Source organism: Hemiscyllium ocellatum, chromosome 2 (assembly GCF_020745735.1).
Source record: "Hemiscyllium ocellatum isolate sHemOce1 chromosome 2, sHemOce1.pat.X.cur, whole genome shotgun sequence".
Taxonomy (NCBI): domain Eukaryota; kingdom Metazoa; phylum Chordata; class Chondrichthyes; order Orectolobiformes; family Hemiscylliidae; genus Hemiscyllium; species Hemiscyllium ocellatum.
The window spans coordinates 150,472,544-150,498,305 of record NC_083402.1 but is presented as its reverse complement, the minus strand read 5'-3'; the positions used below and the strand labels follow the sequence as shown (position 1 = coordinate 150,498,305).

Here is a 25,762-nt window from a genome sequence, read left to right as displayed (position 1 = left end):
CTTTTCAAAGGCAGTTGTGCAAGGTCAATAAATGCTGGCTAAACCAGCAACACCCACATAGAGTCATACAGCATGGAAACAGGCTCTTCAGTCCAAGCCAAACATACTGTAGCCCCAAACCAAACTAGTCCCACCTGCCTGCTCTTCGCCCAAATCCCTCCAAACCTTTTCTATTCATGTAGATTAGATTACATTACAGTGTGGAAACAGGCCCTTTGGCCTAACAAGTCCACACCGACCCGCCGAAGCGCAACCCATCCATACCCGTACATTTACCCCTTACCCAACACTACAGGCAATTTAGCACATCTTTGGACTCTGGGAGGAAACCGGAGCACCTGGAGGAAACCCACGCAGACACGGGGAGAATGTGCAAACTCCACACAGACAGTCGCCTGAGGCGGGAATTGAATCAAGGTCTCTGACACTGTGAGGCAACAGTGCTAACCACTGTGCCACCGTGCCACCCATACTTACAGTGTACTTATCTAAGTGTCTTTTAAACATTGTAACTTTGCCCATATCCACCACTTGCTCAGAAAGTTCATTCCACACATGAACTAGTCTCTGTAAAAAAAATTTGCCCCTCATGTCTTTTTTAAATCTGTCTTTTCTCACCTCTAGTCTTGAAATCCTCCTTCTTAGGGAAACAACACCTACTTGTTGCCAATAATATGACACTGTGCATAAGAGCACAGTGTTTTATTTCTTATAGTGATACAAAACATGAACATAAGCACCAAGAGCAGGAAGAGGCCGTCCGGCCCTTCGAGCCTGTTCCACCACTCCGTATAATCATGGCTAATCTTTTCATGGACTCAGCTCCACTGACCTGCCCTCCCACCATATCCCTTCGTTCCTTTATTTTTCAAAAAAGTATATACCTTAGCTTTCAAGGTGATTACTGAACTCACTTCAATGACTTCCTTGGGCAGGGAATTCCATAGATTAGCAACCCTCTGGGTTTGTATTTGCATTTCTGTGACTCCAGATGTGGAAGGTGCTTCATATGAGCTTTATAAAACTAAATGTGATACCTGCCACATAACGATATAACATCAGACGCCAACATCTCGGGTGAGTTGGACAATCTTTCTGACAAAAACCTGACCTTGTTTGGATGTGATTTACATTTTTAGATGAGAAAAATGAATGTACAACTGCTATAGTTGGGACCACACATAGTGAGGATGACAACATATCTGCAAATGATACAGGCAGGTTTAGTGAGTGAGTACAAACTTCCCCAAAGACTACCAGCATCCCAGATGGTGGTCTTCAGCCAGTTCAACTCACTCCATGTGATATCAGGAAATGACTGTAGGCACTGGATACTGCAAAGACGATGGGACCTGACAATATCCCTGCAGTAGTACTAAGAACATATGACAGCCCAGGCAAATTCTTCCAGTGCAACCACAACCCTAGCATGTACTTGACAGTGTTGAAATTGCCCAGGTATGTCCTGTACACAAAAACAGGACAAATACAACCCTGGCCAATTACCATCCTATTTTCTATTGCGAGTAAGGTGTCATCAGTAGTTTGATATCAAATAGCATTTGCTTTGCAATAACATGCTCACTGAAGCCAGTTTGGGGTCCTCCATGGTAACTCAGCTCCTGACCTCATTCTGATTTTGAATCAAACATGGACAAAACAGTTGAATTCTAGAGGTGAGGTGAAAGTGACAGTGTTGACATCACGGTCACATTTGACTAAGTGTGGCATTAAGGAGCCCTAGCCAAACTGGAGTCATTGGGAATCTTGGAAAACCTCAAATGCTCATTGGAGTCATGCCAATCACATAGGAAGGTGGTTCTGGTTGGAGTTCAGTTATCTCAGCTCTTGAACATCTCTACAGGAGTTCTTCAGGGTAGAGTCCCAGACATAAATATCATCAGCTGCTTCATCAACTGCCTTCCCTCCATCATTAGCTCAGAAGTGGGGATGTTCATCGATGATTGCGCATTGTTTAGCGCCATTTTTGTCTCCTCAGGTACTGATGTCCAACTGTAGCAAGACCTGGACAATATCCAGGCTTGTGCTGAAAGTAGACAAGGAATATTTGTGTCAGACAAATGAATCTAACCAAATAGAGAAAATCAAACCATCATTCCTTGACATTCAATGGCACTACCATCTGAATCCTCTGCTATCAACATCTTAGGAGGTTACCTTTAACCAGAAATAGAACTGGACTTGCTGTATAAAGACAGTGACTACAATAACAGGTCAGGAACACTGTGGCAAATAACTCACCTCCTGACTCCCCAAAGACTGTCCACCATCTGCAGGGCTCAGGTCAGGGGTGTGATGGAATACTCCCCTTTGGCCTGGATGGGTGCAACTGCAACAACCCTCAGTAAGTTTGACACCAACTGGACTAAAACAGCTCACTTGATTGACACCACATCCTGAAACATTCACTCCCACCACCTCAAATATTCTGTAGTGGCAGTGTGTACCATCTGCAAGATGCACTTCAGAAATTCACCAAAGATCCTTAAACAGTATCTTCCAAACCCACAACCACTTCCATCCCGAAGGACAAGGGCAGCAGATACAAGGTTAAAATTCCAAAAAGAAGCAGATACAAGGGTACACCACCATCTACAAGTTCCCCTCAAAGGCAATCACCATCCTGAATATTGCCATTCCTTCACTGCTGCTGCATCAAATTGCTAGATCTGCCTCCTTAAGGGCATTGTGGGTCTACCTACAGCGGTTACAGTTAAACAACTAAGCAGCTCTCCTCCACCTTCTCACGGGGTAACCAGAGTTAGCACAGTCAGCAATGCACAAATCAAAAAAAGACATTGTCAGTATTTGATATTTAAAGGTATGAAATAAGCTTTTAATACTGTCTTTAATATATATTTCCCTACCCAACTTGTTTTACATTGTGCATGTCTTGACTTCTGGGTGATTTTATTTGCCTATCCTCCTCAGCATTGTCTGCTGGCTCCAAATAAATCCTGCTGGCTTTCCCTGGGGACAGCTGTAGATGACCTGCCTTGGTGATGTCAAGCTTCTCTTGCTAACCATCTTCAAACTGTAAGGAGTTGGTCATCATTTCCATGCAGGAGATGTGTTCCAAACACTTGCTTTGATTTGATTTATTTGTTGTCACGTGTATTTTGTTGCAAAATAATGTGAAACATCTTATATCATGTTGCTACTCTCTGGCAACATCTTAAAACAGAAACAAAATCAAAACACTGAATACAAACGCAGAAGAATGAAGGAAGAAGGTGTCCATCTTTACAGTCCTTCTTGTTAAGTGATCTATTGTGGGCCAGGGGCCTGCTGTCCAGACCAGGAGACCCTTCTGCCATCACCGTCATCACTAGAATGAAAGTCGCCCACTCTTCAGCGCCATCTCACCTCCATTGACACTCTCACTACAGAGTCCACTGGCCCTCGCCAATGTGGATGCCACCTAACTTGACTCTGCCGGCTCTATGAAACTGAATCCCCACAGTGTGGAAACAGACCCTTCGGCCCAACAAGTCCACGCTGGCCCTCTGAAGAGTAACCCACACAGACCCATTTCCCCAACCATATATTTACCACTGACTAATGCACCCAACCCACATATCCCTGAACACTACGACGAAATTAGCATGGCCAATTCACCTCATCTGCACATCTTTGGACTGTGAGAGGAACCCACACAGGCATAGGTAGAATGTACAAACTCCACACAGTCACCCAAGGCTGGAATCAAACCCGGGTTCCTGGTGCTGTGAGGCAGCAGTGCTAACCACTGAGCCACACTGCTGGGACCACTCGAATCCATGCTGCAGGCCCCACTCAAGTCTGCACAGTTGGGCCTACTTGAGCCCATGCTGCTGGGCCTACTTGAGTCCACACTGCTGGGCCTACTTGAGCCCATGCTGCTGGGCCTACTTGAGTCCACACTACTGGGCCTACTTGAGCCCATGCTGCTGGGCCTACTTGAGTCCACACTGCTGGGCCTACTTGAGCCCATGCTGCTGGGCCTACTTGAGTCCACACTGCTGGGCCTACTTGAGCCCATGCTGCTGGGCCTACTTGAGTCTAGCTACTGGGTCTACTTGCTGCCAACGTTGCCACTGCAACTCAACTCTTCATCAAGAGGTAAGTAAAATTAAATCGACGAGATAAAGAAGACAGGAAAACAACAAAAAGAAACAAAAACAAAAGCAGACAGAGCGGTTAAGACCTGGTCTCAGAAGCCATACTCCATCACCATTTTACCGATCAGGATGCAGCCTTGAGAATAGCCCTAAACCAACACCATAAAACATCTGAATGTTCACTGCTAAGTTCAATCAGAAGATCTGTGCCATAGTCGTTGCTGTATGTAGCAGCAAATATGAAGGAAACTCCAAACTTTAATGTTTACAAGTATAAATAACAGGAAGCTTCGCCTACTGCTACAATTAGCAACAATTAAGATGCTCTAAGTATCCACATAAATGCTCTTCTCAGGACAACAACAATCATTGTCACTACATTTCCTGTGGTTACCTTGTGTCATATGCGATATTTGAAGCACTCTGGAACAGGCTAGTAGTGATGGTAGCATTTGTGACTTTCATTCTTATTACATTACAATTGAAATGTCAGCTGACTACCAGCAGCTGATGAGAACTCTTTATAATTCACAAAGTATTACAGTTCCAGGCTTGTTTTCATCTTCATGACAATGGGCAGTGTTCTATGACTTCCTTTTCGCCCACATTGTCGTAAACCACATTTGATTTTAATCCAAAAATTGATAGCTGAAGATAAAGAAAGTCTGTGACATCTAGCTGTTGTTGTAAATTATACTAATTATGTTCCCGAGGAAGAGGAAATGCAGGCAGAATAACATGATGATTTCACTTTTTCAAAATGTTTCACAATTTATATTTCTTTGTTTGCAACTGAACAAAAAAGTTCTAGCTAAAAGTGAGGCCTGCAGATGCTGGAAACCAGAGTTTAGATCAGGGAGGTGCTGGAAAAGCACAGCAGGTCAGACAGCATCCGAGGAGCAGGAAAATCGACGTTTCAGGCAAAAGCCCTTCAACAGGAATACAGGCAGAGTGCCTGCAGAGTGAAGAGATAAATGTGGGGTGGGGGTGGGGAAGGGGGAGCTGGAAGACTACAATTGGTGAATGGGAGTGGGGATGGAGGTGATAGGTCAGAGGGGAGGGTGGAGCAGTTAGGTGGGAAAGGAGATTGGCAGGTAGGACAGGTCATGAGGGGCTGTGGTAGTGAGTCTGTTTCATGGTTGAAGAGCTTCAGGGCAAAGGAGATGACCTGGGGGTGGCAGTGAGTGAGAGACTGACTGAGATTCTGGTGAAGAGAAGAGGCATCCTTGCAAGAGGATTCGCAGTAAGGTTAAAATCAACTGGGCAAAAGTGAGGACTGCAGATGCTGGAAACCAGAGTTTAGAAAAAAAAGTTCTAGCAGTGATCCCCATGGCATTCCACTTGCATTTAATTTTAGCAATTATTGGAAATATTGTTAGTTAGAGTTGTCAGGGAATGATATTTACCTGGTAGCTTTTGTTTTAAAACATTTGCCACGTGTTTACTGTGATTCAACAGACCAATTGAATTGGAAGGTGAGAGTTATGGGACAACTATTGCATTATTATAATATCTTAGAGGAACACTCGGACAACTGATTCTCCCTAATACCTCACACCTCAAATTTTCTTTATCCCATTCCCCTTTTGAATGCCTGATAGCAAGATCATGCTTAGGATAGCAGGTATGTGCAAAAGGCACCAGGCCATGATAAAGATGGATGGATGTACTGGTGTGTACTCATGAATCCCCTATAGACCCAGGCAACAGAATTATATTGTCAGGACACTTTGCTGGTTCTGGCATGGCTCTAACTATAGGTATGCTGATCAGGAGGTAGACAAGAGTTATGTACCAAGTATGTAGAAGGCATCCTCAGTTGCCTAACCAACTTCTGATTCTGTGTAACAGTTCAGTAATGCAAGGTACATATGGTAGCTGCAGAATGAAGATCATTGTGGCTGTCACCGAGATATTGACCTAGAGAATTTTTGATCATAGTCACACACAAACCCCTTCACGTAATTGCTCAATATCCAATAGTACTTCCACAAACCCTCCATCAACAAAACGTAAACCAAAAGCAGCTTGCTTAGAAAATGGCAGTTAGCCCTTTAAATAAATCCATTTGGAAGAGGAGGCTGTTGGACCTGTGTCCATTTCACCATGAATGCATACACAGCTACAAGCAAATATGAGAGGGTCTTAACTGTGCCAATGTGATCCTGCCAAATGATAGAACATGTTTGGATTTATCTCTTCAAAGCTAAAGAGTGGCATTGGACATCAGTTTGCCAGAGCCTATGGCATGTTCACTCACATGATTAAATGCTTTCAACTCATTTCATACCTAAGTGTATTGTAGCAAGGTAATGTTTTATATTCTGTCATGGGATGAGGATGTGACTAGCTAGGCAGCATTTATTACCCATCCCTAATTGCCCAGAGCGAGTTAAGAGTCAACCACATTACTATGAGTCTGGAGCCACATGTGGACCAGACGAGGTAAGGATGGCAGTTTCCTTCCCTAAAGGACATTAGTGGACCAGATAGATTTTTCCAGCAATTGGCAATGGGATCATGGTCATTGTTAGACTGTGTTTAATTTCAAATTTTTATTGCATTCAAATTGCACCACCTGCAGTGGCTGGATTTGAATGCAAGTCTACAGAATATTAACCCGGATCTCTAGATTAACAGTGCAGTGATTATACCACTGGGCCATCCCTTCCTAGTTGTATGATAAATGGCAAATCAAATGGGACAGCCAAGCAAGAAGTTTTGGGCCCTGATGGGACTTTCACAGGTTAAAGATGTGGGTTCTCACTAATGAGCTGCTCATTCAATTCCTTCTTCACCAACGCACTATCCTTGTACATACAGTCTCCCCTTCAGCCCTATTAATGCCAATACTATACATTTGGCCATTGATTTCCATATTTTGCCCTTGAATTCCTCACTATCTAAGCACCATTGCCCCTCACCCTCTGCTGATTGAGGCTAGCTATACCTTGACATTCCTTGAACCCTGTACAAAGCTGAATTTTCCCCAATCTCAGCTTCCAAATCCCAAAATGCTGCATCCAGCTGCTGTTGGAAGGAGACTATTCCCTTCACTGCACAATATCCCCAGGCTGATCACAAAACATGGCCTTCCCTCAGCAGAGGACACTCTGGACAAAGTCTACATCACCCCTGAGCCCCACCCTCCACTCCACTTCCAAAGCCTGATTGCAGCACACCCTCACCCCTCCCCTTTACCACTCTGTGACTCTTCAAGAGAAACTTGTTTCCAGAGCAACGAAATGCTAATCCATGTAAACACCTCAATCTCAGCTGGGAAGAAGGTTGACTCACCGCCTGTGGGGGGAGAATTTAATTGCAAAAGATTTTCTCATTTTGCTTCACACCCAATTAAGTTCACACACCCACCACTGTTCTAGCCTCCTCTGGGGCTGGATAATCCAGACCATAACATCCAGTGACCACTACCAATACATGTTCCATGTACAGAAATGGCACATCTGTGCTGTCATAATAGGAGTTGCTGGAGAAACCCTTCTGAGGAAGGATGACTGAACACCCAATCTTCTCTACTTTCTCTCTACAGATGCTGCCAGACCTGCTGAATTTCTCCAGAAATTTCTGTTTTTGTTTCAGATCTTCAGCATCTGTAGTTCTATGTCTTATTTTACATCTGTGCTGTCAGTCAGTCAGGGCATTTCACGTCAGATGAGCCAGAAGTTTTCAACAGTCAATATTTTACTGAGGTATGAATCTGAAATCCATTTTTTTGCTTTCTTTCATTTAAAATAAACTTAGGTTAAGAGTCATATTTAGATTAAGTGTTTAACTTCTGAATTATTTCAAAGAACTGAAAAGTATATTCGCACATAAAAGCAAAACGATACCCCACAAATTTTAATAAATAAAGTCATGTGCATATTTCAGGGAATTAAGAAAAGAAAGCCAATTTGAATCAAGGTACTCAGCGTACTGAACTATCAAAATTAATTTGATGCCAGTCATTCAGTCAATCGTTATTTCTTTTAAAATTAAAGATTCTGCTATGTATAATTACTTTAAATTGCACAAGCAAAGCTTTTTAAAATGCAAATATTAGGAAATTTTTTTTTTAATTCATCAACACAAACTAAAGACAGCAACAAAGGATTGTATTGAAAGAGCAACCTCACAATCCCCTAAACAACTTGCCGTCCATGAGGTATGGCATGTAGCCATTCGTATAAATTAAATAAAAACAGCGAAAGCTCCCACATCAACAATGAAACAATTGATCTGTTTCAGGTATTATATAAACATTGCCAAAGACAATGGCAGGAATGATCCTGTTATTCTTTGAATATGGCTGCGGGAGTCTTTTATATCTACTTGAAAGAGCAGGCAGAGCCTTAATTAAACATTTCATCTGAAAGACACCTCCGATAGTACAGCATTCATGTTTTGTTAGGCTTGACTATGTTAGTGGTTTAAACCTACTCAGAAGAACGATTGACGCCAAATTAAATTTTGTTGCTGCAAATATTGCATTATGAAATCCACAGTTAATTACAAAGAAGGGAGATTAAGTTAGAATTTAAGTTATTAAATTATTAAAACTCCAAGCTAGATGTATGTGGAATTGCTATTTCACTGTTCTACTATTAATACTTGCTGTCTCTCTATTTCTTGTGATCATTAAAAGCATGTGGAGGCTTTCAGCATCTGCCTGAACTTTATTAAATAATTTGGGACAGTACTCATTAGACCAGACACCAATTGATGAATGTACACACCTAGACAATAATTAAGTAAAATCTACAAATTTAGACTGGGAATTGAATCTCATCTCATCTGTCTATGTAATTAGTACAGCATTAATAGATAATATTGCACCTAATAATGAAAGCCCTGGAGTGTGACGCACTCTTGGTCAGGAACCAGCCTTATCATGCAGAAAGCATTGGGAGGAACTATATAGGGGTCCAAGTGACATATGTTACAGTGAGATTTGTGCAGAATTGGGTGAGAACCTCATCAAGACAGACTCTGATGTCAGGAGGGTCTTACTCCAACTATTATGCTTTTTGACAAGTGATGTGATGAGTTTCTCATTAGGCAGCGGAAAGTTGGGAATTATTACTTGTTAAACACCTTGCTAACCGCTCATCATGCCCCATTGATATTCAGCTTTCTATCATACCAAAATGGCCAAACAAACTAGACACCTAGAAACTAGAGCAGGTGCTTATCAAATTCAGCTTATTGGACATGGACATAGGGGACATGGGGCACCAACGTCTCGGGGAATGAACCATGGGTACATGCCCACAGACAGTGGCATATAGTGTGTGCCAGCTTATAAGAATCTTTTTGGCACATTTCCAATCTACTTGTAGGACGCTTCTGCACTTCAGTGCCTCACCTAAGGCTGCATCAGCAACCATCATTGTGATGCGACAGCAAGGACATTTTATATTCAGGGACACACAGCCAGCTCCTGGACTGGACCAGGCTGTATTGCTGGGTTCTCCCCTCATTGTCATAACGTTCACTGACTCTGAACCCATGGATGTTGTCTGGCCTTAACATTTTGCAACTTTCCACTTCAGCCAGAGATACCGTATTATTTCTGTACTGACTTGCCATTTATTGCTCACAATAAAGAGTCAGAGTAAAACAACATAGAAACAGGCCCTTTGGCCCACCAGGTCTATGCTGACCAACAAACACCAAGCTACATAATTCCATTTACCTGCCCTTAATCCAGAGCCCACCATACCTGGACATTCTCAGTCTCATCCAGATGCTTGTTAAACATTGTGAGTGTACTTCAATCATTCTATCACCTTCTGGCTGAAAAGATTTTTTCTCAGATCTCCTCTCAATCATTTACTCCTCAACTTAAACTTATGTCCTACAGGAAGGAAGTGTGTTGTGATTGTCAGTAAGTCTCAATTAATGTCCAAAGATGTGCAGGTTAGATGGAATCACCCGAAGTGTCCAGGGATGTGCAGGCTAGGTAGGTTAGCCATGGGAACATGCAGGGTTACAGGGATAGGGTAGGGAAGTGTATCTGGATGGGATGGTCTTTGGAGGGTCAGTATAGACACAATGGGCTGAATGGCCTGCTTCCACATTGTAAGGATTATGTGACAACTCAGAGGAGACAGGCTGTGTTCAGAGAATGCCAGAACAGTAGCTGTAGGAAAAGCTTGCAAGATTAACCTAGGGGCTTGGAAATGAAAAGTCAATTGGAGACAGAATGCCTTCCATTTAAGGGCGAGGAACTGAATGTTAGACAGACCATCACTCATCTTGACTCCTTCTTCTCTATTGTGGGTACGGACTGAGAGGGTGGCTGATATTTCAGGAGATGGAAATACAAGGTACAGCTGTTACTTGTGGTGAAGCTAAGGAGGCGTCCCAAGTGAGTGATTAGGCAGTGCAGAGAGCATATGGGATTAGTATAACACAGAGAACATAGAACAATACAGCATCGACCAGGCCCTTCGGCCCACGATGTTGTGCCGAACATTTGTCCTAGCTTAAGTACCTATCCATGTACCTATCCAATTGCCGCTTAAAGGTCACCAATGATCCTGACTCTGCCACTTCCACAGGCAGCGCATCCCATGCCCCCACCACTCTCTGGGTAAAGAATCTACCCCTGACATCCCCCCTATAGCTTCCACCCTTCACCTTAAATTTATGTCCACTTGTAACACTCTGTTGTACCCGGGGAAAAAGTCCCTGACTGTCTACTCTGTCTATTCCCCTGATCATCTTATAAACCTCTATCAAGTCACCCCTCATCCTTCGCCGTTCCAATGAGAAAAGGCTTAGCACTCTCAACCTATCCTTGTACGACCTATTCTCCATTCCAAGCAACATCCTGGTAAATCTCCTCTGCATCCTCTCCAAAGCTTCCACATCTTTCCTAAAGTGAGGCGACCAGAACTGCACACAGTACTCCAAATGTGGCCTTGCCAAGGTCCTGTACAGCTGCAACATCACCTCATGACTCTTCAATTCAATCCCTCTGCTAATGAACGCTAATACACCATAGGCCTTCTTACAAGCTCTATCCACCTGAGTGGCAACATTCAAAGAGCTATGAACATAGACCCCAAGATCCCTCTGCTCCTCCACCTTACTAAGAACCCTACTGTTAACCCTGTATTCCGCATTCGTATTTGTCCTTCCAAAATGGACAACCTCACACTTGACAGGGTTGAACACCATCTGCCACTCCTCAGTCCAGCTCTGCATCATATCTAAGTAGCTTTGCAGCTGACAACAGCCCTCCTCACTGTCCACAACTCCACCAATCTTCGCTTCGTCTGCAAATTTACTGACCCACCCTTCGACTCACTCTTCCAAGTCATTAATAAAAACTACAAACGGCAGAGGACTCAGAACTGATCCCTGCGGAACTCCACTTGTAACTGGGCTCCAGGCTGAATATTTACCATCTACCACCACTCTCTATGACCGGTTAGCCAGTTCTCTATCCAACTGGCCAAATTTCCCATTATCCCATGCCTCCTGACTTTCCGCATAAGCCTACCATGGGGAAACCTTATCAAATGCCTTACTAAAATCCATGTACACTACATCCACTGCTCTACCCTCATCCACATGCTTGGTCACCTCCTCAAAGAATTCAGTAAGACTTGTAAGGCAAGACTTACCCCTCACAAATCCGTGCTGGCTGTCCCTAATCAAGCAGTGTCTTTCTAGATACTCATAAATCCTATCCCTCAGTACCCTTTCCATTACTTTGCCTACCACTGAAGTAAGACGAACTGGCCTGTAATTCCCAGGGTTATCCCTATTCCCTTTTTTGAACAGGGGCACAACATTCGCCACTCTCCAGTCCCCTGGTACCACCCTCGTTGACAGTGAAGACGAAAAGATCATTGCCAACGGCTCTGCAATTTCCTCTCTTGTTTCCCACATAATCCTAGGATATATCCCGTCAGGCCCAGGGGACTTGTCTTTCCTCAAGTTTTTCAAAATGCCCAACAGATCTTCCTTCCTAACAAGTATCTCTTCTAGCTTACCAGTCTGTTTCATACTCTCCTCTTCAACAGTACGGTCCCTGTCATTTGTAAATACTGAAGAAAAGTACTCATTCAAGATCTCTCCTATCTCTTCCGACTCAATACACAGTCTCCCACTACTGTCCTTGATCGGACCTACCCTCGTTCTCGTCATTCTCATGTTTCTCACATATGCATAAAAGGCCTTGGGGTTATCCTTGATTGTACCCGCCAAAGATTTTTCATGCCCTCTCTTAGGTCTCCTAGTCCCTTTCTTCAGCTCCCTCCAGGCTATCCTGTATCCCTCCAATGCTCTGTTTGAACATTGTTTCCTCAACCTTATGTAAGCCTCCTTCTTCCTCTTTACTAGACATTCAACCTCCCTTGTCAACCAAGGTTCCCTCACATGACCATCCCTTTCCTGCCTGACAGGTACATACATATCAAGGACGTGTCGTATCTGTTCCTCGAAAAAGTTCCACATTTTAAAGACATCTTTCCCTGACAGCCTATGCTCCCAACTTAAGCTCCTCAGATCCTGTCTTGCAGCATCGTTTTTACCCTTCCCCCAATTGTAAAACCTACCCTGTTGCACTCACCTATCTCTTTCCATAACCAAGGTGAAAGTCACAGAATTGTGATCACCATCACCAAAATGCTCACCCACTAACAAGCCCATCACTTGTCCCGGTTTGTTACCGAGTACCAAATCCAATATGGCCTCCCGTCTGGTCGGACAATCTACATACTGAGTTAGAAAAGCTTCCTGGACACACTGCACAAACACCGCCCTGTCCAATCTACTTCATCTAAAAAGCTTCCAAACAATACTTGGGAAGTTGAAATCGCCCATGACTACTACCCTGTGGCTTCTGCACCTTTCCAAAATCTGTTTCCCAATCTGTTTCTCCACATCTCTGCTGCTATTGGGGGGCTGATAGTAAACACCCAACAAGGTGACTGCTCCTTTCCTATTTCTGACTTCAGCCCATACTACCTCCAAAGGCAGATCCCCCTCGAACTGCCTTTCTGCAGCCATTATACCATTTCTAATTAGCAACGCCACCCCCCCTCCTTTTTTACCACCTTCCCTAATCTTACTGAAACATCTGTAACCAGAAACCTCCAACAACCATTCCTGTCCCTCTTCTATCCACGTTTCCGTGATGGCCACAACATCGTAGTCCCAAGTACCGATCCACGCCTTAAGTTCACCCACCATATTTCTGATACTCCTTGTGTTGAAGTATACACACCTGAGCCCATCTCTGTGTCTGCAAGTATTTCCTGTCAGTGCTACCTTCTCCGCAGCCTCCCTACATTCTTGGACATCCTGAAAAACAGCTAACCTACTTGCTGGACTACAAGTCTGGATCCCATCCCCCTGTCAAATTAGTTTAAATTCCCCGAAGAGTGCTAGCAAACCTACCCCCCAGGATATTGGTGCCCTTCTGGTTCAGATGCCACCCGTCCTGTTTGTACAGGTCCCACCTTTCCCAGAATGCAGTCCAATTGTCCAAATACCTGAAGCCCTCCCTCCTACAACATCCTTGCAGCCACGTGTTCAACTGCACTCTCTCCCTATTCCTTGCCTCACTGTCACGTGGCACCGGCAACAACCCAGAGATTACTCTGTCCATCCTAGCTTTTAGCTTCCAGCCTAACTCCCTGAGCTCCTGAATGACCTCCCCACCCCTCTTCCTACCTATGTCGTTGATGCCAATGTGCACCACGACTTCTGGCTGCACACCCTCCCCCATAAGGATTCCAAAGACACGGTCCGAGACGTCTCGGACCCTGGCACCCGGGAGGCAACAAACCATCCGAGAGTCTTGCCCATGTCCACAGAACCGCCTGTCTGTCCCTCTAAATAAAGAGTCTCCTATAACGAGCGCTCTCCTCCTCTCCCCCTTTCCCTTCTGAGCCTCAGAGCCGGACCTCGTGCCAGAGACCCGGTCACTACAGCTTACCCCTGCTAGGCTGTCCCCCCCAACAGTATCCAAAGCGGTATACTTATTGTTGAGAGGAACGACCACAGGGGATCCCTGCACTGCCTGCTTCCTCCCCTTCCCACCTCTAACTGTTACCCAGCTACCTCTGTTCTCTGGTGTAACTATGTCCCCGTAGCTTCTATCTATCACCCTCTCAGCCTCTCGAATAATCTTCAGTTCATCCAGTGCCAGCTCCAGTTCCCTAATGCGGTCTGTGAGGAGCTGGGGCTGGCTGCACTTCCTGCAGGTGAAGTCGGCAGGAGTATCGGTGGTCACCCCCTACCTCAAACATCCTGCAGGAGGAACATTCCACTGCCTGCGCTGCCATAACTCTACACTTAGTCTCCAAAACAAGAACACTAAGTAGTTTCCCTTTTTTTTCAGGTTAGAGGAGGAGGGAGGGTGGGAGACACTACATGTGTACATGTGTAGTGTCTCGGGTTCCTTCTCCACTCAAATAACAATCACTTACCTTCCCGACCAGCTTTGCGCTCCAACTTCACTTCCGCCCAGCTCCCGCCGCTCTCTGCTGCGAAATGATCATTGGCGTTAGGGTTTAAGGGGGAAAAGCAGGTGAAGTAAGGTTGAGAATGATAGAGCATTAGCGTGGTGGGAGGTGGGTGCTATAGCAGAGAGAGAGTGTGAGATATCAGAGAGAAGGTGGTGCTACTTACACTGGTAGGATGGAGAAAGTTACAGATCTTCCTCCTACAGTACTGGGCTTTCCTCAAGATGGCTGAACCTGCTGTAACCCAGAGCCCACCTCAGAGCAGGCTGAACATCTGGTGGCAATGGCCTTTGTTGTTGATGCTGAGGTATGAGGAAGGCCCATGAGTACACAAGCTGGTCCAGCAGGACCTCCAGATTCCTGCCCTCAAACACGATGCCAATATCCTTACCCTGCCATGTCCAGGGCTAATCCCAGGAACCTGCTGGACAACTCCAGCTGGTAGCGATGGGCTGAGTGCATGATAGCCCAGATTCAAGAGATGTCGATGAATTCCAGGCTATCCACTGGGTGGTGAGTTGTTCTGGGTATGTATGTGGTAAGACCGAGACAGAATTGGCAGTGGCTCATGCTATCTAGGTGGGATACTTCAATAATGCTGCATGTTTCATAAGTTACAGCAAGAAATCCTGCCAAGCCTTGCAGCTATAATCCCTCCAGAAAAACCATTCTGTCTCCAATTGACTGTTCATTTCCAAGCCCCTAGGTTAATCTTGCAAGCTTTTCCTAAACTTATTGTCTGGCATTCTCTGAACACAGCCTGTCTCCTCTGAGTTTTCACAGAACCCTTACAATGTGGAAGCAGGCCATTCAGCCCATTGTGTCTATACTGACCCTCCAAAGACCATCCCATCCAGATACACTTTCCTACCCTATCCCTGTAACCCTGCATGTTCCCATGGCTAACCTACCTAGCCTGCACATCCCTGGACACACTGGGTGATTCCATCTAACCTGTACATCTTTGGACATTAATTGAGACTTACTGACAATCACAACACACTTCCTTCCTGTAGGACATCAGTTTAAGTTGAGGAGTAAATGGTTGAGAGGAGATCTGAGAGAAACCAACCACACTGAGTCAAAAAATACATTTAGCCCAGAAATTGAAAGAATGAGATTGTGTGAAATCTGCGAGAGGTGAAGGCAGAATACTCTACTTTAAGTGCAAAAGAGACAACAGGAATATTGAGTTTATTCAGTAAGATAAATATTCTCAGTGGAACACCACTGCTGCCATCTGTTGCTCACTTTCTGCTTCAGCCAGTAGAATCAGACCATCTGAGGGCCATTTTATTTCTATTCATGCTATCAATAATACACCATAACCAAGAATTAGTTTGTTTATGAGGGCCATCTTATATTCCTAAATTATAATGTACCATCTATTCCAGTATTAGGGACAAATTTGATATTGGTGCAGTTGGGTAGACATTGTTGGACTGTGTGTTTGCACTATTTTCTGATCTCTCCAAATTTTACTCCAATACACATTGTAAATTGTTTGGCGTTTCTTTTTCATTTACTTACAGCATGTTACGCATCGCTGGCTGGGCCAGCATCTATTGCCCATCCCTAATTGCCCAGAGGAGAGTTGAGAGTCAACCCCTTTGCTGTGGGTCTGGAGTCACACGTCGGCCAGACCAGGTAAGGATGGCCGATTTCCTTCCCTAAAGGACATTAGTGAATGCAATGAGTTTTTCTGACATTTCACAACACTCATGTTCATTGTTAATTCCAGGTTTTTATTAGAGTCATAAAGTCACAGAGATGTACAGCATGGAAACAGACCCTTTGGTCCATGCCAAGCAGATATCCCAATCTAATCTAGTCCCACCTGTCAGCACCCGGCCTATATCCCTCCAAACCCTTCCTATTCATATACCCATCCAAATGCCATACATCCCAACAATCTTGGAATGAACATCTTGTATATTAGTTTCATGTTTGTTGTCTTTAACTTTCATATGGTCCTGTGAATCCTGCTGCATGGCTGAATGTAAAATGATCACATTTAAATGAGCTATTAGCTCACCGGTGATTCTTAGGTGCCCTTTTTGTCAAAGAAATGGCTGGGACATGACTGTCTGCAAATTTAAGAGCTTATTCACCTTTATTCTGCTGACGGTGCTTGTCAACGTTTGGATGTGAGCATAACAGGTTACTGAATTCAATTTCTACTATCTGCTATAGTGGTTCTGGAACCTGGGTCCCAGAACATTGTCTGGGTCTCTGGAATAATATCTTCGAGGAGAAAGTGAGGACTGCAGATGCTGGAGATCAGAGCTGAAAATGTGTTGCTGCAAAAGCGCAGCAGTCAGGCAGCATCCAAGGAGCAGGAGAATCGATGTTTCGGGCATGAGCCCTTCTTCAGGAATGAGGAAAGTGTGTCCAGCAGGCTAAGATAAAAGATAGGGAGGAGGGACTTGGGGGAAGGGCGTTGGAAATGCGATAGGTGGAAGGAGGTCAAGGTGAGGGTGATAGGCCGGAGTGGGGTGGGGGCGGAGAGGTCAGGAAGAAAATTGCAGGTTAGGAAGGCGGTGCTGAGTTCGAGGGATTTGACTGAGACAAGGTGGGGGGAGGGAAAATGAAGAAACTGGAGAAATCTGAGTTCATCCCTTGTGGTTGGAGGGTTCCTAGGCGGAAGATGAGGTGCTCTTCCTCCAGCCGTCGTGTTGCTATGGTCTGGCGATGGAGGAGTCCAAGGACCTGCATGTCCTTGGTGAAGTGGGAGAGGGAGTTGAAGTATTGAGCCACGGGGTGGTTGGGTTGGTTGGTCCGGGTGTCCCAGAGGTGTTCTCTGAAACGTTCCTCAAGTAGGTGGCCTGTCTCCCCAATATAGAGGAGGCCACATTGGGTGCAGTGGATGCAGTAAATGATGTGTGTGGAGGTGCAGGTGAATTTGTGGCGGATATGGAAGGATCCCTTGTGGCCTTGGAGGGAAGTGAGGGAGGATGTGTGGGCGCAAGATTTACATTTCCTGCGGTTGCAGGGGAAGGTGCCGGGAGTGGAGGTTGGGTTGGTGGGGGGTGTGCACCTGACGAGGGAGTCACGGAGGGAGTGGTCTTTTTGGAACACTGATAGGGGAGGGGATGGAAATATATTCCTGGTGGTGGGGTCCGTTTGGAGGTGGTGGAAATGACGACAGATGATATGATGTATATGGAGATTGGTGGGGTGGTAGGTGAGGACCAGTGGGGTTCTGTCCTGGTGGCGATTGGAGGGGTGGGGCTCAAGGGCAGAGGAGTGGGGAGTGGAGGAGATGCGGTGGAGGGCATCGTCGATCACGTCTGGGGGTAAATTGCGGTCTTTGAAGAAGGAGGCCATCTGGGTTGTATGGTATTGGAACTGGTCCTCCTGGGAACAGATGCGGTGGAGACGAAGGAATTGGGAATATGGGATGGCGTTTTTACAGGGGGCAGGGTGGGAGCCCCTTTTGAGATGAGAGGACACTCACCACTCCCCCAGGCTGCCCTGCAATCATTTAGAAATGAGAAGTTAGTGATGTGAGAGTGAACCCTACAGAAATCTCATTTATTGTAACATATCTTGAAAAACACCAGACAGTAAATACATCAACTTCTCTCCAAAAATTCTTCTCTTCCTGAAAGCAGACTTAAAATCACAATCCACAGTGCTCCACCGTAGATATTTCTTGAATCTTCACTTGACTATATTGTGCAGTACTCACACACCTCCAGTCTCTGGTTTCCTGTGCTTTGTGGCTTTGCACATGTTTTAGATAGCCTGACATTTTTGGAACATAGCGATGGAGAGATTTGGAATGCCTGAGTTGAGATGTGACAAAGGCCTGCGCAGTGACCTTAGCTGCAGATAGACTGAGGCAGGGCCAGCAATAGGTGATGATGTCAATCCGGAAGTACCAGTCTGTGATAAGGAGGATACCAAGTTCAAATCCCAGGCCAGGAGCAGACAGGTTGTTAACAGTCAGCTTGTACTCCAGACCATGCTCATGGAATAAGAGGTAAGAGCTGTAGCCTCCTCTTCTCCCCAGGTGTTAAATGAGTTAGATCACCCACTGAGAGCCCAGTGGGGTGGGGATTATGTTCCTTCAGAAAGAGTTTCAGTCTTGTGTAAAGTGATAGGGATTTGTCCTGCAATGTGCATGAAACTTGACAAAGTAGAAGTGAGTCTAATTGATACAAGAGTGGACGTATCAACCGTTCCTCACCAGGTTTTCCATAAGTAACTGTCACAGAGTGCAAGCTCATTGATGTCCCTTCTCTCATCCACATCTCCATTGTTCAGGGGTTGAACATCCTCTATCATAGCTATATTGTGTTCTCCCTATCTGAGAGGCCATTTTCAGGTGACCGTCCTCCAAGGCAGACTTTGGGATATGCAACAACGCAGAGTGACTGAGCAGAGGATGATAGCCAAGTTCTGTACCCATGAGGATGACCTCACTGAGACCTTGTGTTCATGTTACACGACAGGTGTGTCCACTACATACACACTCCCCCACATGCACACACACACGCACACACACACACACACACATATACTCTCTCCCTCTCTCCCCCACATGTATGCACGCACACACATACTCTCTCTCTCTCTCTCTCACTCACTCTCCCCCTCATATGCATGCATACAGACATATAAGCCTATGGGGTGAATTTGCATTTGCATAATTGTATTTGCAGATATATTCTATTTTGTTCAAAAAGCACACAATCTGTAGGCAGTCAATATCTTTTATAATCCATATGACATTTTATAAATTCCTACTTTGGAAATAGAACCAGTCTGACTCAAGATTGGGATACAAACAGACTCTAACCTCAGGAGAAAGTGAGGACTACAGATGCTGGAGATCAGAGTCGAGAGTGTGGTGCTCTTTCTGATAAAGGGCTGATGCCCAAAACATCGATTCTCCTGCTCCTCGGATGCTGCGTGAGACTCTAACCTCACACCTTTAATGCATGTCTGAGCTGAGATGTCACTTTTTTAATAAAACCTTAAGTTATCTTGGGAATGTGACTTGAAAAAAGTTCTACGATTTATGAATCTAAGCCCGCAACCCATTCTGAAAGATGAAAGACTTAACAGCACTCTAGGTTTGTTCAATATAATCGTATCAGTGTATGACACTATGATCTTTTGCTATAAATTCTGTGTCCTATGATCCTACTCCACTAGCTACCTGACGAAGGAGCAGTGTTCCGAAAGCTTGTACTTCCAAATAAACCTGTTATACTATAACCTGGTGTTGTGTGATTTTTAACTTTGTCTCCCCCATCCAACTCCTCATCATATCTGTACTCAGTCATACCTTTTATAGCCTGGGGTGTCCGATAGTTTGTGACCCAATCGATCCTCCAGTTGAAGCGAGGAAATTGAGAACAGTCATGGAGTTGGTGTCGGACATATTAAGAGATATCTGGGTGTTCTCAAAATGCTTGGATGGTGACTGTTGTAAGCAGCACATTGGCAGGGGACAGGAGTCTTTGGCCTTACTTTGTGTGCTCAAGATATATTACTCTGTATGGAACACTACAACTGTTCAAGTAGTAGGAAACTGGGCTGTTCTTTTACCTGCTCACACCATCACTGTTCTTGAAAGCTCATGCCAGATGTCTCTTACTGCTCAACATCAGACTTTGCTACAATGTCACATGTCACATGTAGTGAAGATCCCACTTGGTGTAACTCTGGGAGATGTCCTCCTCACAGTAGGAGAAAAAGTAGGGCACCATTCAATCATCAATTTTGACAACAAGAATGTCTACCTCCAACCAAAAATGCCCATAGGTTGCCTTAACTCTGCTAATATGATTGAAAATGGACAACTGGAGGAAACATCTCATATCTCATTTCAAAGTTGAACATTGGTGAGTTAGAAGAGACCCATGGGAGACGGCTTACTTACACTCCCGCCAAGTACAAGATTAAAAATCACACAACACCAGGTTATAGTCCAACAGGTTTAATTGGAAGCACTAGCTTTCAGAGTGTTGCTCCTTCATCAGGTGGCATCACAACTCCCTGATGAAGGAGTGGCTCTCTGAAAGCTAGTGCTTCCAATTAAACCTGTTGGACTATAACCTGGTGTTGTGTCATTTTTAACTTTGAACACCCCAGCCCAATACCGTCATCTCCAAATCACAAGTACAAGATGATTTTCAGTAAAAATGTTGGCAACATTATTCTGGAGCTGAGTCCACAAAAAGATCAGCCATGACCTTATTGAATGGCAGAGGGGGCTCTTAGTTCTTATGTTCTGATGTAACACTGGGCATTGTGATCTGGTAAACCACGGGACTCTGACTAAAGATGGCCATAAAATAAAGATTCCTTACCGTTGGACAGGGAGGAGATCTGGGACTACCTGCAGAAGGCTTTAAGTGAGGTGCTCTCTGAGAGTCATCAAGTCTAAATGTTTCACCCATGATCTTCTTGTGAAAGAAAGATGAAAAACTGTGGATCTGTGTCAGTTATCAGGAACTAAATGCAAAGACTTCAAAGGACGCTTACCAGGGTACAGGGCTGATGAGAAGATGAAGCAGATAGTAGAAGCAAAGGTTTCCTCATCCCATTGTAATGCACAGACTTTATTCCATGTATATCCTGGAAATAATTCCTTGTTTATTCTTAATTTCTCTTCCTCATTATTTGTCTTTATACAGTATTTGGGATGTAGTGTGATGTAAAACATTTACTGCTTTATTTTGCTGTATACTTGCTAAAAATTTCACCAGATCTGACTTCTCTTCAGATGATGCAAAAGGTATGTTACCTGTAGTCGAGAAATGATGTAGACTTGGGTATAGGAAGGCAATGTTTAAATGTACAGACAATGAAAATCTTGGAAATGTAGTAAATAATAAGGAACATAATAGCAGAATTCAGGACAACATAGCCAGACTGTTTGTAGGGGGAGACATGTGATCAATGTAAAGCTGTACAAATAAATGGGAGGTGATACATTTTAGGGAGAACGAAGAAGGGCTAAACATAATCTTATGGAATGCTCTTTTGAAGGGGTGCAAGAACAGAGGGACTTCAAATCTCAGAAGGTGGGAAGACATTGATAAAGATGTAAGAAAGTGTCTGATATATTTGGTTTTGTCACCAGGTACATTGAATACAAAAGGTGAGAAATTATGCAAACTTTTACAAATTACTAGCTGGGCCTCAGCTGGTATATTGTAAATTCTGGTCCACAGTTCAGTAAATACATCAGACTTTGGAAAGGTACAGCTGCAGAGGAGGTTTGCTGACAACATCAGGGACAAGAGACTTCAGTTGTTTGGAATAATTTGAGAAGTTGGGATTGTTATCCTGAGAGTAGAGAAGGATCAAGGGTGAGCAATAACAGTGATTCAATAATATAAAAGAGTCAGATTAAGAAAATTGGAAGACATTATTCTTCTAACAAGCGATTAGACATGCAAGGAATTAAAATGATTGGTAAAATAAGCAATGAGAAAATTTGGTTACTTTTCACACAGGATAGAGTGAAGGTTAGAGTTAGGGTTAGAGTGAAGGTTAGAGTGAAGATTAGAGTTAGGGTTAGAGTGAAGGTTACAGTGAAGGTTAGAGTGAAGGTTAGAGTTAGGGTTAGAGTGAAGGTTGGAGTTAGGGTAGGATCCATAAGATCTGTAATGCACTCCCAGAAAAGTGGATTGAATAGGAAATTTAAAATTGCAATTTAATATGTGCTTAAAGCCAAGAAATGTTAAGGACCATGGGGGGAATGACCATAAGGTATAGGAGCAGAATTAGACCATTTGGCCCATAGAGGACAGTCCACATTTGATCATCGCTGATTTTTTTTCACTGCAGCGGACAGCTGGAACTGACAACCCGAAGCGGCAGAGACAAACCACTATAAATGTCAGAGGAAACATCACAGAAGCGCTTCACAGGAGGCTCCCAAGCACTGAGGATGTCACCTAGACAGGGGACGGAACGTCGGCAACACAAATTCCCAGCTCGGCGAACAGAACCACAACAATGAGCACCCGAGCTACAAATCTTCTCCCAAACTTTGAACTCCAAAGTCTCTCTGTGCCTCAGATTTTCAAAGCCTTTCCCTGTTTAGAAATTAGTCTATGTCTCTATTCTTCCTACCGACAGACTGTCCCACATTATATTCCATCTATGGGCATGCTCCTAGTCTATCCAATTTTTTCTGCAGTTTTCCCCTTTCCTCCACATTACCTGTCCCTCCATCTATATTAATGGAACAGTTGAGTTTGACAATTTTTTAGCTTCCAACTGTCACAAAGGGATTTAACCTCACGTCCTCGGATTTGTCGTGTGGTAATATAGCGAATGCACTATGTGTCTTGTCGACGGTGTAGATATTTTCTAATCAACATGTTCATGGACATAATATGCCTGTGGAGCAGGTGAGACTTGAACCTGGGTCTCCTGGTTCAGAGATAGACACTATTACTCAGCTACAAGAGCCCTTTGACAGGGTGTAGGTTTGGACAAATGATCACAACGTCAATCTGTATTGAATGTTAAACATATTCCAGCCTCCAAGCATATTTAACCTGATTGATGTTTCTGATGAAACACAAGAGAGTTCTTTCCTAAACTAATCCTGCTGGTCTTACAGGGCGGATGTTTGAGGTTCACAATCTCCAAACAACTTTGAAATCCTGATGTTACTATATAAAAATACTTTAACCATTTAAGAAAATATACAATCAAAGTAAACCACACTACATATTTTTAGGTGTACGTTATAAGCACATCACCAGATATAAAAGTTAGCATGTGACCACTCCTGGAGGACTACACACAATTGCCGTCTTCATATCTAAGGAAAGGTACACTTGGACTGAAAACAACCCAATGATAATTCACTGGATTAATTTCTGGGATGAAAAGGTTTTCCTTTAATAAGTGGTTCCAGAAATTAGATCTTTTATTCTCTGGAATTTAGAAAAATGAAATTCACTTAAATATATAAGATTCTTAAAGAACCTAATGGACACTAAGATGTTGTTTGGCCTGGCTGGAGAATCTACAACTTAAAAGCATATTCTGAGAATAAGGGGTTCATCATTTAGAACTGATACAAGGAGATTTTTTTTTCTTTTGGCAGGTTATGAATATTTGGAACTGTTTCCCCTGGTACATTGTGGATGTTCCATTGTTGTGTATATTTAGGCTGTAATAGAGATTTTAGATCTGCCAGTGAATCAATGGATGTGGGGGGAGGATAGTTAAGTGTAATTGAGGCAGAATATCATCCATATTGAATAGAGAGTAAACTCAAGAGGCTACAGACTGTCTTCATGCTCCCATTTTTTATACACATTTGGATATATAAATGAAGTATTAAACACATAAAATTTCTGTGGTTATGCCAGAAATGTCAGCAAAATCTAAAAGATCAAAATGCCATTGCAATGATTACACCAAATTATATATGCGACAGCACAGTAAGCTGAATCAATGATCAACTCTTACTTTGATGACTCCACATTAATATTTGTTATGAGGAGTATCTTAGGTGCTAACTTTTCAGATATTCTTGATACATTAAGCAACTGAAAAACTTGAGAATGAATGGATCAAAAAAAAAGTAAACTGCTTAATGTGCCCACCCATTCCATAGATGATTTGCCATGAACATTGTGATAAGTATTTATTCTATTGTAAACAATCTGTTCTTTTTGAATGAAAAGACAGACCATTTCCTGGCCAGAGGTCTGTCCAATCAGCACTGTTCCTCTCTGTGGTGTTCTGCTTGGGGAATCAGTCTTGTGTAAGTAAGTAAAAAATGAGGTCTGCAGATGCTGGAGATCACAGCTGAAAATGTGTTGCTGGTCAAAGCACAGCAGGCCAGGCAGCATCTCAGGAATAGAGAATTCGACGTTTCGAGTTCCTGATGAAGGGCTTATGCTCGAAACGTCGAATTCTCTATTCCTGAGATGCTGCCTGGCCTGCTGTGCTTTGACCAGCAACACATTTTCAGCTTGTGTAAGTAAGTCTCCATTGTAATCATTTATATCACCTAGGTTGTTTTCCTATCTTGTAATATTTATTATGCATTATGCATAGCTTGGTCTTAAGCAATCAACGACAGGAAAATCATCTTTTGTTCCATCAACTATTTTTAACTTGAATAGCTAGAACTGTGAAACCTACATAGCATTTGAAATTTCTCAAAACCTAAAGCAAATTTGTGCACGATTTGAGAGCTTAATCATTTTGGTTGTCCTGATGTGTATTTACTAATTAACAGAAAAACAGTAGCAAGCTTTTATCATCCAACAGTTAACAGAAACCAAATAGAGTTTGTCCATTTGTATGAGTGACATTTACCATATGAAGATCAGTTTTCCCATAAACTAAAACTGGAAAGCTCCTGGCCCCAACAATAAAAACTCCATCCGATGGAATTGCTGGTGCGGGATATGCATGTTCCTGATTGGAGCAGGGAGAAAGCCACACCCACTGGTTTCTACTGGAATGAGAGAATCTCCCACCTCACAAGATCAGCTGAGTGCCCTGCTTTTGTCAGCTACCTAATAACCAACTGGGGATTGTCCTTCTCTGGGTGCGAGGTGGTGAAGGTGCTGAAGCAGCCTCTATATAGATTCATTGTGACTCCCTGACAACACAGTCATGAGGAAAATTCCAAACTAGTTCAGTCCTGAGTATGGGGCTTGGTGGAAGTGAGGACTGCAGATGCTGAAGATTAGAGTCAAGATCAGAGCAGAGTGGTGCTGGAAAAGCACAGCAGTGCAGGCAGCATCCAAGGAGCAGGAAAATCGACATTTTGGGCCAGAGCCCTTCATCAGGAATGAGGCGGGGAGCCTCTGGGTTGGAGAGAAAAATGGGAGGGGCGGGGCTGGGGAGAAGGTAGCCAAGAGTACAATAGGTGAGTGGAGATGCGAATGAAGGTGATAGGTTGGAGAGGAGGGTGGAGTGGATAGGTGGGAAGGAAGATTGGCAGGTAGGACAGGTCATGAGGATGGTGCTGAGCTGGCAGGTTGGAACTGGGGTAAGGGAAAATGAGGAAACTGGTGAAGTCCACATTGATGCCCTGGGGTTGAAGTGTTCCGAGGCAGAAGATGAGGTGTTCTTTCTCCAGGCGTCAGGCGGTGAGGGAGTGGTGGTGGAGGAGGCCCAGGACCTGCATGTCCTCGGCAAGTGGGAGGGGGAGTT

At 44.0% G+C, this 25,762-nt stretch overlaps 1 long non-coding RNA gene across 1 annotated transcript in view; it reads left to right on the top strand.

Annotated features, from left to right (window-relative positions):
* Positions 1-23,295, top strand: part of LOC132829641 (uncharacterized) — a 50,852-nt gene extending 27,557 nt beyond the window's left edge. Inside the window, exons 2-3 of the long non-coding RNA XR_009646248.1 lie at positions 16,138-16,252; positions 22,415-23,295. This is a non-coding gene — a long non-coding RNA (uncharacterized LOC132829641). The remainder of the gene's footprint in view (positions 1-16,137; positions 16,253-22,414) is intronic.
* Positions 23,296-25,762: the final 2,467 nt, after the last annotated feature.